This window comes from Puma concolor, chromosome E1, assembly GCF_028749965.1.
Source record: "Puma concolor isolate L17-30 chromosome E1, mPumCon1.1.hap2, whole genome shotgun sequence".
In the NCBI taxonomy this organism is placed as follows: Eukaryota; Metazoa; Chordata; class Mammalia; order Carnivora; family Felidae; genus Puma; species Puma concolor.
The window spans coordinates 56,774,224-56,786,037 of NC_141680.1; the positions used below are offsets into that span (position 1 = coordinate 56,774,224).

An 11,814-nucleotide genomic window follows, 5' to 3' on the forward strand; every position below is an offset into this window, starting at 1 on the left:
CTTCCTCTCTCTCCCTCTCTGCCCTTCCCCCACTCTCTATCTCTCTCTAAAAATAAACTAAAAAATTTTTTTTTAAATTTAAACTTTTTTTTTTTAAAGTGAAAATAAATAAATTACTGCTCACACACAACAGGAGAGAACACAACAATATTAAGCAGAAAAAGCCAGGCGCAGAAGAAAATATGCAGCATGATCCCATTATATGAGGTTCAAAATCACGCAGAGCTAAATAACATATTGTTTGGGAGTGCATACGTGCCAGGTAAAACTTTGGAGAAAAGAAAAAGAATGAGAAAAAAAGGCCAGTAAGGAAATGATTAGCACGAAAGTGAGGGTAGGGCTGGCAGGGAGGGGGAGGCATGTGATGGGGGATAAATACTCAGGGGGTTTCTGGGGTCCTGGCAGCGCTCTATTTCTCCGGCTGAGTGGTGAATATATGGGCGCTTTTATTTTATTATTATTCCTTAAACTGCATATATACATTTTATGTACTCTTTTGAATTAAAAAAAAGTAGCAGGAAGCCTTTTTGTGTTAAAATCCCAAGTGGCTAGTAAAATAAACCCAGTGAATTATAAAAAGTCTAGATTTTGAGAGTCGAGGTTTACTTGTACCTCTGAAACAACACACACACACACACACACACACCTTGATTTGCAAGTCATACAATATTGGACACAAACAGGAGACCTCAGGCACGCGCTTCCTCTTTCCAGCTGAGATTCTCAGCTACGCACAAGTGGACGAGCGGACAGAACCCGCAGAATCAGTGCAGACAGGAAACCGCCCGGCACTGCAGCCCCATCGATGCGTTCACAAGGGTCAGAGTGGTTGGCTGTGGACGGTGGGGAAGCTCAGTTTCAGAAGAGCTCTGGGGACACCCACCTTCCTTCTCCAAAAATCGTATCAAACTTTCCCTCTCCCACGTTCAAAGGAATGCCCCACCAGCCAGCTGTGAGAGCCAAAGCAGGACAGTTTGGTTTTTTTCTAATGTGTATTTATTTTCAAGAGAGAGACAGAGTGCAAGCAGGGGAGGGGCAGAGAGAGGGGGAGACACAGATTCCAAAGCAGGTTCTAGGCTCCGAGCTGTCAGCACAGAGCCCGATGCAGGGCTTGAACTCACAAACTGTGAGATCACGACCTGAGCCAATGTCGGACTCTTAATCGACTGAGCCACCCAGGTGCCCCCAGAGCAGGATGGTTTTAATTCGTGAGCCTCTGGGTGTCTGGCCTGGGGCCCTGAGCCTCTGGCTCCAAGCCGTCTGTCTCCTGGACAGGTGTGGTTCCTGCAGGTGTTTTCTCACCTCCATGCCACTGAGAACTCCCCCTCCACCTAGCATTCCTGCTTGCCTCTGACCACTCGTGCAAGAGCGATGATGAATCGAATCTTGCTCGGGGAGAAGCAAGACATAAGTACATCCGGGTGTACTATTAGTGTCAATAATATTAATGCAATTATTTCCAGACTAGTCAAGATTCAATAAACGCGACAGTAAACAAGCCTGGAGCAGCCACCAGGTGAGCGCCGTGGGGGCCCGCGCAGCTGGCTGGCTGGCTGCTGAGAACGCCTTGCCTTTGCTGCTGTCACTCAAGCGGGGAAGTGGGGGGGATTCTGCCTCGTGCCTGCCCACCCAGGTCCCGATGCCTTCAAGTAACTGAGCTGGGCAACCATCTCCGATCCGAGCAACAATGTGTCGTGTCTGAAACAGACGGGCACCTGCTCCGCGCTGTCTACAGGCGAGACACCAGCAAGCTCAGAGCTGAGAGACGCCATTTGTAGTTGTCCGTTTCCACATCTGTCATCCCACTGGACTCCGAATTCTCTGAGGACGGGGACCAGGATCCTGAGCACCCAGGACCGTGCTCAATGGAGAGCAGCAGTCAGTGAATTTGGGGCTGAGGAACCTGGAACCAAGTTGTCGAGGGGCTAAGAACGTGTAAGAGAGGAAAACTCTCCACTATCCCCTTCGGTTCTGCAGCTGGCCTACGAATTCCATCAACATAAGAGAGATCAGCAGGACACAAGCTTACAAAAGTATTTCATATTTTTGCGTCGACATGGAAGCTTCCAGAAGGAAAGTGAAGACCCGAAGAAGCCATTGGACCAAAAGCGTGTATCATTTTAAACAAAGGCAAAGGGGTCTGGGCTAGAGGCAGTAAACTGTGGGACAGTGACTAAGAGCTACAGAACGAATGGAAAATCCAGGCTATTTTGGCCCATAATCAGCACTGACCCTGGTTTCTGGTAATGAGAGTGTTCGCTTCCTGAGGCAGGGAGGGCTCCTTTCTCACGGGAAATGTTAGGACCTGCTTTTAGGTAGAAGGAGGAAGGTGAGAGAGCCCTTCCTGAATCTGCCGCTTCCCAAGCGCCTTTGACTCAAGATAATCACTATGCCAAAGTGGCACATTTGGGGGAGGCGCGTCCTGAACCCCTTTGCAGGCAAGTCTGGAGTTGGATGGGCATGAAGTTAATGGCCTTTACTTCTACTTATTGGCTGTGTGACCGTGGGTAAGTCACTCAGCCATTCTGTGCCTCATTTTTTTCATCTGCAAAATGGAGTTAATAATAATGCTTGCCTTATAACGTTGTGAGGCCGACCAGAGAGGATGAACATCAAATAAAGTAACACAGTGCCTTACACATTTAGGTGCCTTGTAAGCATCTGGTGATTATTAGTTAAAAAGTAATTACTATGTATGATTATTAGAGAGGCAGTATGGCGGAGTGGATAAGAGCCAGACCCCCCGGGTTTGATTCCTGGCATGGTCCTTTTCTAGTTGTATGACCTTGGTTGACCTTGGGTGACAGGGCTGGGGACCCGGGGGCAAGTGAGACAACTCAGGTATAAAATTTAGGAAGACACCTCCCTGGCCTCCCCGAGTCCTGTCCCTGTTGAGCAAGCCAACTTGCGTCTCTTGTGTCACATGGTGAGACATGGAACCGTTGTCCATGTAGCAGACTGTTCCGGTGTTGTATAGAAAGAATAAACCTGAGCCTCACAGTGAACCTAGAGGGAAGAAGCAGCAAAGAACTTCCACTGATAAAGAAACAGAGGTGAAGAAAGAAGACTCTCTTGGGATTTGCTGGGCTTTCATTTGAGTGAGAAGCTGGGAATCAAATCAAAGGGGCCTTGAAGGCCGAGGTAAGAAGTTTGGTCTCGATTCTCCCCGGCGGCTCCGTTTCGGATAGAGTCAGCGGTGCCCGCTAAGGGAATCACATGCCGATGGCCCTCTTCCATATCCTGCTGTGGAGGCGATCTTGCCCTCCTTTTTTCCCCCGCAGGCTCCATCCTGGCAGCAGAAGTGAAAAGAGAAGAGTCAACCAGGGCGTTCCTATGCAGAGATCATAAAACATTCAGTTACTGGCTTCTCTCCAATCAGAAAAAGATAGTGTCCACTTTATTCTTAAAAAGGATAAAGCGTTCGTCTTCCCAGCAGCTACCAACCTGGGATTTAAACAGATTTGCATGGAACCCTCTCCTCCGCGGCGTCCTGGCAAACGTCTCCCGCTCCCCTGCTCTCTACGAAGGCCTGTATATCTTTTCTCTGGTCCTTCCCTGCTGAATTTTAAAGAGGGTTTTAGAGGGCATGGCATGACAAGGGTTCCTCAGAGCCTTCTAAATCATAACGCACGGGACCAAAGAGGCCTAGTCCTTTTCCCGAAATGATTTGCCCACCTTGATTCCCTGGCGCCCCAGCCACAAGCTAAGAAACCTCGCAAAACATGCGAAAACTTCCCATCCTCAATTTTTCCTCCCCAAGAAACGGCTCTTAATCTTTCTCTCCCTCCCCGGCTGTCTCCGCCCTTCTCCGTCTCCCCCTGCTCTCCATCATAAAATAATAAGGCAGACCCGCGCGCATCTAAATCCCTCGCAATAGCAGGAGAGGGGGCCAGCCAGACATATTTACTACTAAGTGGATGCAAATTCACTTACCGCTGATTTTCAAAGAAATGAGACGTCCCTGCCACAATATTGCTTTTCTCATCACCAAATGGGGCCTTCGCTTTGTAATTTGGCAAAGCTGTCAAAACAATCAGATCTGGGCGGCTGGATGGTGTCTGCCTGGCGTCATCCCGGGAGATGGGTCTCACCAGCAGCCCCAGGCTCCTCCACTGAGAAATGTGAGGCGGTGAAGGGACATCGGGAAGGTGTGGGGCGATGGACGTAGAGCCCAGGGGCACAGGCACAGGTCAAAGCTGCCCACCCCCCCCAGCGTCCTCTGCAAAGGCAGTCCCAGGGACACAGGGTTCTGGACCCCCAGGGAGCCCCAAGGGACAAATACCCCCACACTCCCCACCCCCGTGCACATGTTCCCGTGCTCCCGTGTCCTTGTCTGGGATTTCCCAGGGCCGCCAACCACTGCAGCCCGTCCGTGGACTCCAGATCCAGAGCCTGTGAACGGTAGAAAACTCATCTGCGGCCCCAGGGAAGTCATTCGACCTACCCGGGCCTTGCTGGGATTCTTCATTAGTGGAAGGAGGCAGTGAGACGGCACTGCCCCATGCGCCTTCCACGGCTCCAGTTTCTGGTGCCGGACCCCGAAGCAAGTGCATGATGGGGCTACCCTAGACAGGGGTGCCAGTCTCCCTGCAGCTGGTGGGCTAGTCTATACCCTTTGGTTCCCAATGACAGAAAACCAACTCTAACACAAGCTAACGTGGCCCCAGCGATCGGGAAGCTGGGTATGTTTGTTTTCTATCGCTTCTGTAACAAACTGCCTCATTTTAGTGGTTTCAAACCACGCAAATGTGTTGTCTCACAGTTCTGGAGGTAGCTCAGAAGTCTGAAAGTGAGTTTATGTGGTTCAAATCAAGATGCCAGCCAGGCTCCATTCCTTCTGGAAGCTCCGGGAAAGAAGTCATTCCCTGCCTGTTTTAGCTTCCAGAGAACATGCCCGAATTCCTTGGCTCATGGCCCCTTTCCAGCAATGGCGTCAGTTTAAGTTCTGTTTCTGTCATCACCTCTCCTTATCGGACTCTGACCCTCCTGCCTCCCTTTTATAAAGACCCCTTGTGATTAGACCGAGCCCACCCGGGGAAGCCAGGATGATTTTCTCATCTCAAGATCCCGAACCTAATCATATCTGTAATGTCCCTTTTGCCATGTAAGATAACATATTCACAGGTTTTCAGGATGAGGACATGAGCAATTCAGGGAGTGATTATTCTGTCTGCAGCACTGAGGAGTGGGCTTCAGGCATGGCTTGATCTAAGGGTTTGAACAGAATCATCAGGGTCTTTCCCTCAATTTGACCTCTGTACTCTGCTTCCTTTTGTGTTAGTCTGATTCTCTATGCCATTTAAAATAGCCTTCCTCCCATAGCCAAGGAAAGTGCAGTGTGTAGCCCTAAATCATGGTGTTTCAGATTAGTAGACGGTTTCAGAAAATATAATTTCTCACCTCCCTTCCATTTCTCCCTCCCCTGGTCCAATCTGCAGTTTCTATGTGGGTGCCCTGAATTAAGTAAGGACCCTGGGAGAGGAATAAAACCTCCTTGAGATGGCTGGATGGAACGTTGGTCACTGAACTTGGATATTAGGCATATACTTAAAAAAAAATCTTAATGTTTATTTATTTTTGAGAGAGAGAGAGACAGAGTGTGAGCAGGAGACAGGGAGAGAGAGAGGGAGACACAGAATCCGAAGCAGGCTCCAGGCTCCAAGCTGTCAGCACAGAGCCCGATACGGGGCTTGAACCCACGAGCAGCGAGAGATCACGACCTGAGCCGAAGTCAGAAGCTTAACCGACTGAGCCACCCAGGCGCCCCGGCATATACTTATTTTATATTCCAAGCTCGTGATGCTGGACACATCAGGTTCGAATTGCCCTAGCAGCAAAACTTGGTGATTATTTCCATCTTCTGAAGGCCAGACCAATCACATGGAGGCCACGGGCAGATATCCCAGACAGGCTCAGCCCAGGGTTTTGACGTTTGGGGTCAAGCAGGGCCTGTAGCAGCCATAAGTCCCCCTTGGCCTCATCATGTGTTTATGACCTTGAGGCCAAGAGCTCCCCTCTCCCCGGAGCGGTACCATAATTAAGAGTAGTTTCCATTTTGCCAGACTCCAGGGACACTAGATATGTGAACACTTTGCTCGGAGAAGATGATGGAATTTAATATGTAGACACCCCCCCCCCCCCCGCCACCTCCCCCACTTAAGTGTTGTGGCTCACGTAGTCCTGTCTCCAGGTTCGCCAAGGACAGGCCTGGTTTGTACCTGTTGATATAATCCTTAATAGCTCTCCCTTGGCTCTCCAAATGGGGCCCGTTTGAATGATAATGTTATGGTTTCCCCAGCGCTAGCAAGAGTGAAAAGAGTGTATTTCCCCCTCCTTCTGTTCAGCTCAGCCCTGAGCCAGGTGGAGCCTCTGAGGCGGCAGCTCGGGAAGACCCCAAATCACACAGTTCCTTCTGCTGGAGTCAAAGCCAAGAAGGAAACAAGCCCTCCCTTTAGGTTGGAGGAGAGCGCGGAGAGCCTGTGACCTGGCCTTCTCTGTCTCACAGCCTCAGCCCAGTGCCCTGCGTCCCCCTAGGTCCTGTCTTCTCTCCTTTATTCACCCAGATCTGAGGGTAACAGCCCAGTTGCTCTAGGAAAAACACTTTGAAAAGTTTTCCTGCACTTATTTATATGAATGCATAATAATGCATAAATAATGTAAATGCATAAATAATGTCATATGCATGTGTGTGTGTGTGTGTGTGTGTGTGTGTGTGTGTACTCTTATTTTCCTTTGCCTTGTTAGCTCCATTTTCCTTTCCATCTCTCTCTTCTTTATCCACATAACCACGGGGAGATCCGTGCTAATATCCCAGGAGGGGTCCTTCCACATTTTTCTTTTTTCTTTTTTTTTTTTAACGTTTATTTATTTTTGAGACAGAGAGAGTCAGAGCCTGAATGGGGGAGGCTCAGAGAGAGGGAGACACAGAATCTGAAACAGGCTCCAGGCTCTGAGCTGTAAGCACAGAGCCCGACGCGGGGCTCGAACTCACGGACCGCGAGATCATGACCTGAGCCGAAGTCGGCCACTTAACCGACTGAGCCACCCAGGCGCCCCACCACATTTTTCTTTAAAATCATGTACACTAACTTGTGCATACATGCGTATATGTAATAATGTTTCATGCACACACACATACATATACTTATTATAAGGGTACAGGTGGGCTTTTGTAGTTGTTTGTTTTACTGAATTATATGGTATTCAGTTTCTTGTGTCTCGCTTTTCTTACTCAGCAATGGCCCGGGAAAGTTGTAAAAATGCTCTGGTGTAGCTTCAGTGAATCGTTTTGCAATAGTGTGTAAATGTACTATAATTTATTCACCTGAATCTCTAGCAATGGGTATTCACTTTGTTTCCACCGGGGAATTTCCCAGCCACCAAAATATCCATGTGTTACACTCCAGCCCTGATGCCCCTGACTTGTATATGATGCAGAATCTTTAAAAGCAAGAGTCAATTTGAAGAGTTTAATCAGCCACCATTTTTTTTTTCCAAGATGTCGGACGGACCCACCACTCCAACTTCAGGCCTAGCTGGATGCTGCCCTCAGTCCCACATAAATGTAATCAAGAGCAGCCATTTCTATTCTCTCATGTTTGCGCTCTGAGTGCAGTTCTGGATTGGGGAGGATGGGGGGCCAGCCAAAGCGGATTCCCCACACAGCAACCACCTCGATGTACTAGGAAGGGCTCAGGCTCTTGGAATAGATGACCGGACCTCAAATTCTGGCTCCACCGCTTATAAGTTGGGAGAGGTGGGTAAATACTCACCTCTTCCAGCCCCAGTTTTCTCACCTTCAGAACAGGAGTCGTGAGACCAACCACGTAGAGGGTTAAGTGGGATTATGTGCACACAGGTCCTGGGGGAAGAAAGGCTTCCCCACTCACACATCATGAGTCATGGCGGGGCTTGAAGGGGAAAATTCACATCCATCAGTAGTGATGCCCAAGGCGAACAGCGCTAGTCTGATCCGCAGACAGAAACAGGTTGTTTGCAGAGTAATTGGATGCCCTGTCTTTGTTTACAGAGCCACGTGTGCACCCAGGATGTTGAAGGCACTTGTTGTTGGTCAAGTCCAGAGCACTGGTGAGCCACAGGGAGAAAGACAGGCCTGGAGGTGCCCTTGCTAGGAAGGGTCCAGAGAGGAGGGTAGCTGATGGAGAGCTGAGGGCTTGAGGTAGGTGCCCTGGGTTATGGGTGCAGGGGTAGCATTCCCTAAACCCTTCTGAGCTCTGGCCTCGGGCTCGGTGGGGCGGGAGCAGGGGGTAGACATTCCCCACCTGGCAACAGAGGTCTCTCCCTGTCCTTTCCATACACAACACCTCACACTTTCTAGACTCCCACCTGCTGATCTACCCACGAAGAAAGCAGAAACCAGAGCCTAACACCACAGCGTCTTTGTGGGCTTAATGTGGGTGCATCGCCCCCCCCCATTCAGATGTTGAAGCCCTAACCCTCCAGTGTGACGGTATTTAGAGGTGAGCCTTGGGGAGGTAATTAGGTTTAGATAGTCCTGAGGGTGGGGCCCTCGTGATGGGCGTCCTTATGCGAAGAGGAGGAGAGATGAGAGACCTTTCTCTCTCTCTGCCATGTGAGGACACAGCAAGAAGGCAGGTGTCGGAAAGCCAGGAGGCGAGCCTTCACCAGGAACCAAATATACCGGCATCTCGATGTTAGACTTTCCCGGTCTCCGGAGCTGTGGTTTAAGCCCCTGGTATCTTGTTACGGCAGCTGGAGCTGACTGAGGCAGCACCCATGCCTTTCTGTTTAGGACGCTGGAAGAAAAGACCAACAGAATGTGTTTAACATGTCTGGCCCCCGAAATTGTGTCCCATAGCCAATACCAAGACCCTTGCCTCCATCCACCATCATGCTCCCAGGGGACAGTGACCAGCACTGTGGAGAAGCATCTAGCAAGTCGGTGGGGGAGAGAGCCCACCAAAAATTCTTAATGTCTCTGGAAAGGGTGAGAACAGAGGATGACTTAGGCTGGAAAACCAGAGAGTTCCCTCTGCCCCCACAACTTCCCATTACTAAGGGCCAGATTTTGGCTTCAAACCAGACCCCAAGGAACTACCTAAGACCTCTGAGAAAGTACGAGGATTCCAATTCCCTTCATCCCCAGCAGCCTTCTCTGAGTCACCAAATGCCCCCCCTCCAGCATCTGCCAAGCCATCACTCACCACCCCTCCCCCACCCCAGACACCGCCCAGATCCTAGTGACGGTCTTTCTTGGGGACAATTTGCCCAGGCCTCCGACATACTCATTTGTACCTTCCTTGGTGCCAAGCATGGTGTCTCGCACACAGAGGATGCTTTATATGTATTTGATGAGTCATTGATTAGAAATGATAGGATGGTCAATACCAGCCGAGGGAGGGGACACTGGGAGCCAGCAGGTGCCTGAATTGGAGGAAAAAGTGAAGCCCCATTCCCAGGCAGAGCTTGAGTCTAGAACCCAGAGTCCCCACCAGGGAGGTGGGAGCCATTGTTACCAATTACTCAGACCTGGGCTTCATTCATTCATTAAAATCTTCAAAATGGGAGTTGTGTTAACGGCCAGGCATGCTGTTCTTTCCCCTCCAGGTAAGAAGATTTATTGCCCAAACTTACATTTTATCGCGCACAACCGAATAAAAATGATCGATTTCCCTGCCCGCCTTACAGCATCCTTCCACAGTTATTAAAGTCTCTAAAAATGTTTTCTTTTTTTTTTTAAAAAAAAAAAAAGGTTAAAAGAAAGAGAAGTGGAGAGAGAAGAAACCAAAAGGAGACAGAGAAACGCCGGATTGCTGAGGGCTATCTATCTTGTCAGCTCGGGACCGCATAACCTTGATGTCACTATATTTTCTGCTCATATCCAAATTTACAATTTGCCAGCCAAGGAGATGGAAATGCCAAACCTCCTCCTTGGAGGTGAATGCCGGGAGGTTCTTAAAGGGCCCAAGAGAAGGGAGGACCCCCGCTCTGAAAACCGTATAAGACAGCGAACCTGTCCCTGAGCCTTTAACAATTTTCTCCAAGTTGGGAAAGCCCAGCCTCCCAGGGCGAGGACGAGGTTTTCACTCCAGGGCCCCAAACGCATTCATCCAAGAGTCCCATATGCGCTCTGTCCCCCTGATGGACAAGCAGATCTGTGGCCCACCTGAGCAGCCGTGGCAGGCTGGAAATTCGCCGCTCAGGTTAGGAGATGCGATGGCGGAGGAAGGTGTGAAGCATAGTGTGCGGGAGGCGTTTAACCCACAGGAAAGCTGCACACAAGCCCAGCAAAAGTGCCAGTTTGCACACAAACAGGGTGGGCTATTACACATCATTCATCTGTTCGTTCTAGTGGGTCCCCAAGAACCTTCTCTCCGCTGTTTTGGTAATTTAATTTTACTAAATACCAAGTAATACAATTGTATATCACCCATTCCCAAACATATTGTGAATTCCTTCAGGACAAGAATAAGGTCTCTCTCTCTCTCTCTCTCTCTCTCTCTCTCTCTCTCATGCGCACACACACACACACACACACACTGGGTGCTTTCTACAGGGGTCTGTTGCAGCTTATTCAGAGTGGTAAAACCCTGTTTTAAAACATAATTCAGAATTTATTATTCGTTACTAGATCAGTCTGGCCTTTTTCCAAATTAGTGCTAATTAGTCAGTCTTCCTGGACTTGTTTCTAGGCGAACGAGGACATCTGTCTTTTGCTGAGACCTCAGTTCCTCCTCAGGCAATTCCATCCTGAGTCCTGAGGGGTGCCGACACCCCAGGCGAGGCCGTGGGCCTCCGCAGCAGCACTGGGGGGTGCCCTCTCTGGAAGGCTCCCTCCATTGTCCTGGGTTTTCCCGGTGCGTGGGAGTCTGGAGTCCTGTCGGGGAGCACTTTCCCAGCGTGGCCTGGAAGACAGCCATAAATCTGTCTCGGGCCATTTGACTCAGGCCCTCAATGCCAAGCTTAACAGGCACTTCCATCGGCCCTGATGCGCCAACGATCTATAAGCCATTAACCAGGCAGTATTAGACCTCCCAGCTCGGCCTCTTCTGTGGGAGCACACGCAGAGAAGGAGGGAAGGAGAGAGAGGGGAGGGCTGCCTGGACGGCAACTGCTGGGCCCATTAGGGCTGCAAAATCATGCAGCACCTGCCCAGCCAGGTCCTACTCTAGACCTGAGTGTAAGACAGGGACCCAGCCCAGCGGGGAGAGGCCACAGCTGGCCGATGGTGGGGGGGGGGGGGAGGGGGGGGGGCGGGCCGTCAGGACAGCAGTTCAGACTTAGAGAGCCACCAATCTCACTTCTCTTTCTGCTATGTCTTCTAGAAGGTGCACTGCCAGAGTGGGCTGCACCTGTCCTCAGGCAGTAGGCCTTTGACCCCTCACTCCGAGTCCGAAAGCTCCCCCAGAGCCCACGCCCTGGGGCGTCCCATCCTGAATGCCAGATCCCCCCTTTCCTATAAGAAGAGGTGGCTGGTGTGCTCGCTTCGACAGCACATATACTAAAATTGGAACAACATGGAGAAGATTTGGCGGCCCCTGCACAAGGGTGACACACAAATTCGTGAAGCTTCCATGTTTTTAAGCAAAACTAATATAAAAGCAGGGAAGGGGACAAAAACATAAGAGACTCTTAAATATGGAGAACAAACAGAAGGTTGCTGCGGGGGTGTGGAAGGGGGGAGGGGCTGAATGGATAAGGGGCATTAAGGAATCTACTCCTGAAATCATTGCTGCACTATATGCTAACTAACTTGGATGTAAATTAAAACAATAAATTAAGGGAAACCAATTTGACAATAAACTTCATATATTGAAAAAAATAAAAAAATAA

At 49.9% G+C, this 11,814-nt stretch overlaps 1 non-coding gene across 1 annotated transcript; it reads left to right on the forward strand.

Moving 5' to 3' along the window:
* The first annotated feature begins 11,458 nt into the window (after window positions 1–11,458).
* Window positions 11,459–11,563, forward strand: LOC112864720 (U6 spliceosomal RNA). The gene has a single exon (XR_003223992.2). It is a non-coding gene; the product is annotated as a U6 spliceosomal RNA (small nuclear RNA).
* The last annotated feature ends 251 nt before the right edge of the window (window positions 11,564–11,814 follow it).